Genomic DNA, 4440 nt, shown 5'->3' with positions numbered 1-4440 from the left:
TTTGTGATCATTCGTTTTACATGGCACTGCTTCAATCCACTTAGAGACATAGTCGACGGCCACAAGGATATACACATAACCGAATGACGGGGGAAATGGGCCCATGAAGTTAATACCCCAAACATCAAATATTTCAACAATGAGAATATTAGTAAGTGGCATCATGTTCCTGTGGAAAATATTACCCGTACGTTGGCATCTATCACATGTTGAGCAGAAGGCATGGGTGTCGCGAAACAGTGTAGGCCAATAAAATCCACTTTGTAAGACTTTTACAGCTGTTTTCTTTGAACCAAAATGACCACAACAGGCATGATCATGACAAAAGGAGATTATACTATGAAACTCACTCTCAGGCACACATCTCCTAATAATTTGATCAGGACAAATTTTGAATAAGTATGGGTCATCCCAAAAGAAATGTTTAACCTCAGCAAGAAATTTAGATTTATCTTGTTTAGTCCAATGAGAAGGAAGTTAACCTGTAACAAGATAGTTTACAATGTCCGCGTACCAAGGTAATTGAGAAATAGTTAGAAGTTGTTCATCAGAGAAAGACTCATTCATTGGCAAAGGATCCACTGTGGACTCTAAGACAAGTCTAGACAAATGGTCGGCTACCACATTTTCGGAACCCTTTTTATCCCGAATTTCAATATCGAATTCTTGTAGCAAGAGAATCCACCGAATCAATCGAGGTTTAGCGTCTTTTTTAGAGAGAAGATATTTCAATGCTGCATGATCTGAGAACACTATAACCTTTGACCCTATGAGATACGACCTGAATTTGTCTAGAGCAAATACCACTGCCAACAATTCTTTTTCAGTGGTTGAGTAGTTGAGCTGTGCATCATTTAGAGTCCTACTAGCATAATAAATGACATGAGGCATTTTGTTCAATCTCTGTCGTAGGACGGCTCCAACAGCATAATCCGAAGCATCACACATAAGCTCAAAAGGTAAACTCCAATTAGGTGGTTGGATGATTGGAGCAGAAGTCAGTAAATGCTTCAACTTATCAAAAGCTTGCCGACACTCATCATTAAGGACAAAAGCAACATCTTTAGCTAGTAAATTGCATAAGGGTCGAGAAATTTTGCTAAAATCCTTAATGAATCTCCTGTAGAATCCCGCATGCCCTAAGAATGATCTAATCTCCTTAACCGTTCTGGGTGTAGGAAGACTAGAAATTAAATCAATCTTGGCTTTATCAACTTCAATGCCTTTACTTGAAATAACATGCCCAAGTACAATCCCTTTTTGAACTATAAAATGACACTTTTCCCAATTCAATACCAGGTTCATTTTTTCACATCTTTCCAAGACAAGAGATAGTGGTATAAACATTCATCAAATGAAGAGTCAAAATTTGAAAAATCATCCATGAAAATCTCAAGGAAACGCTCAACCATATCTGAAAAAATACTCATCATGCATCGTTGGAAGGTCGCAGGCGCATTACACAACCCAAATGGCATACGCCGATAGGCATATGTGCCAAAAGGACATGTAAATGTGGTTTTCTCTTGATCCTCGGGAGCAATCGGAATCTGATTATACCCGGAATAACCATCCAGGAAACAATAATAGTTGTGCCCTGCCAATCTCTCAAGCATCTGGTCTATGAAAAGAAGAGGAAAGTGATCCTTTCTTGTGACCAGGTTCAGTTTACGGTAATCAATACAAACTCGCCAACCCGTAGTCATGTGAGTCGGCACTAACTCATTATCCTCATTCTTTTTCACCGTAATCCCAGACTTTTTAGGAACAACTTGAACTAGACTGACCCATGTGCTATCAGAAATGGGGTAAATGATACCAACATCTAATAATTTTAGCACCTCAGCTCGAACGACCTCTTTCATGTTAGGGTTAAGCCTCCTTTGCATTTCTCGCGATGTTTTTGCGTTTTCTTCAAGATGAATACGATGCATACACACCGTGGGGCTTATTTCCTTTATGTCCGCTATTGTCCACCCAATAGCTGCCTTATGTTCTCTAAGAACATTAAGCAGCTTACCCTCCTGTTCTTTATCAAGGTTAGCAGCTATGATGACAGGTAGGGTTTCAAAAGGTCCTAAAAATGCATACTTGAGAGTTTCAGGTAATTGTTTAAGGTCGACTTTAGGTGGTTTCTCAATAGACGGGACCAATTTAGACTCAGATGGTGGAAGAGGTTCCACTCTCGCCTTCCATTTTGTTGTATTCATTTCTGGATTAGAGTCAAGCAATGCATTGACTTCTTGGATGGAACTTTCTATGTCAAAATCTCTGCCAAAATGTGCTAAACAAGTCTCAAGAGCGTCATCGAAAGATTCAAGGAAAGAGTCATGCACTAGACTCTCAATCATGTTCACTTCAAATATATCATCCGAGTCTGACATTTGTTGTCCAGCATTGAAAACATTGAGTTTAATCTTCACGTTACCAAAAGATAGCTTCATGACTCCGTTCCTGCAATTTATGATTGCATTGGATGTGGCCAAGAATGGACGTCCTAAGATAACCGGGATTTGACTTGTAGGATTCTAGACAGGCTGAGTATCTAGAACGATGAAATTCACTGGAAAATAAAACTTGTCAACCTGGATTAGCACATCCTCAACAACACCACGGGGCACCTTGATAGATCTATCAGCTAGTTGGAGTGTTATTTTAGTTGGTTTCAGCTCACCAAGTCCTAGCTGCTCATAGACCGAATATGGTAACAAATTAATACTAGCCCCTAAATCAAGTAACGCTTTCTGAACCTTATGCTCTCCTATGATACAAGAAATGGTAGGAGCTCCTGGATCCCTAAATTTAGGAGGGGTGTTGTGTTGAATCATGGAGCTGAGTTGCTCTGCAAGGAAGACCTTCTTATGAACATTCATCTTACGCTTTTGAGTGCATAAATCTTTAAGAAACTTAGCGTAAGCAGGAACTTGCTTGATAGCATCAAGCAACGGGATGTTGATTTGCACTTGCTTAAACATGTCCAATATCTCATTAAAGTTGTTTCCTTTCTTAACCGGTGCCAGACGTTGAGGAAAAGGTGTTTTAGGCACACAAGACGGCACATGAGTGGTTCCTGGAGAGTCAGAGTGTTGTTGGACTCTGGATGCACTAGTATGTCTTTCCATTTCATTTTGATCTTCCGTATTAGACTTTGATTCTTCCCTAGACATCTCTACTTTGTTCTCGATCTGTTTACCGGACCTAAGGGTAATGATTGATTTGGCTTGCTCATGATATTGTTCTTGGTTTGAATTAGAGTCAATCTCATACTGTCCTTTTGGATTTACCACAGGTTGACTAGGGAACTTGCCCTTCTCTCTCTCACTCAATGTGACAGCAAGTTGACCCAGCTGTACTTCTAGCTTAGCAATGGATTGCGCATTTGCATGTAAACTCTGCTGGTTAGCTAGTAAAGTATGTTGGGTGTCTTTTTGAAATTGAAGTGAACTCTGCATAAAAAGATTGAGTGTATCCTCAAAAGATGGTTTCCTAGATTGTGGAGGCACTTGTTGATACTGTGAGAACTGCTGAGGTTGTTGACTACCAACTTGGGAGTAAGGTTGCATAAGAGGATTTCCAGATGGTCCTCCTTGTTGTGGTCCTTTTGCCCAAGAAAAATTTGGATGCCTAGCCCACCCTGGATTGTAGGTGTTTGAGTAAGGATCATTCTCAGTTCTCCTTAAGGTGTTCATAGCATGTACTTGTTCAGAGAGAAATTCTGGAAATGCTGAACTAGATGGACAAGATTGCGTAGGATGGGCGAGACTAGAACATATGGCACATAACTCGACTTGAGTTGTTTGTGAAGGTCCATTGTTTAACATTAAAGCATCCACTTTCTTTGTCAGGCTATCAATTTTGGCATAAAGATCTGGCGTGACTCCTACCTCATATATACCCCCTTTCTTAAGTGGTTGAGGACTTCTTTCACCTCTATTTGAATAGTCCCATTGCTGGGAGTTTTCACACAAGGTTTCAAAGAAATTCCAAGCTTCGACATCACTTTTGGTCATGAATGACCCTCCATTGGTGGCATCAACCATGCGACAGTTTTGGGGTGTCAGACCATCATAGAAGTATTGAACCTGTTGCCACTTTTCAAAACCATGGTGTGGACATTTAAGAAGTAAATCCTTCCATCTTTCCCAACATTCATGAAAGTACTCACCCTCTTTTTGTGTGAAATTCGTAATTTCTCTACGGAGAGCATTAGTTTTGTGAACCGGGAAGAACTTATTTAAGAACTTCTTAGACAGTTGGTCCCATGTAGTGATAGACCCAACTCCTAGAGAATTCAACCATGCTTTCGCCTTATCCTTTAGAGAAAAAGGAAAAATGCGCAAACGGATCGAATCGTCTGAAAACTTTTGGAACTTAAAGGTGAAGCAAATGTCTAAGAATTCTTTCACATGATGATATGGATCCTCCTTATCTGAACCATAA

General features: G+C 40.0%; 1 non-coding gene across 1 annotated transcript; it reads left to right on the top strand.

Moving 5' to 3' along the window:
• The first annotated feature begins 4098 nt into the window (after positions 1-4098).
• LOC131241923 (small nucleolar RNA R71) lies at positions 4099-4205 on the top strand. Its single transcript, XR_009169483.1, has one exon. It is a non-coding gene; the product is annotated as a small nucleolar RNA R71 (small nucleolar RNA).
• Positions 4206-4440: the final 235 nt, after the last annotated feature.

Source organism: Magnolia sinica, chromosome 3, assembly GCF_029962835.1.
Source record: "Magnolia sinica isolate HGM2019 chromosome 3, MsV1, whole genome shotgun sequence".
NCBI classification, from domain to species: domain Eukaryota; kingdom Viridiplantae; phylum Streptophyta; class Magnoliopsida; order Magnoliales; family Magnoliaceae; genus Magnolia; species Magnolia sinica.
Note: the sequence above shows the minus strand (reverse complement) of the source record. Positions and strands in the feature narration are given on the sequence as shown.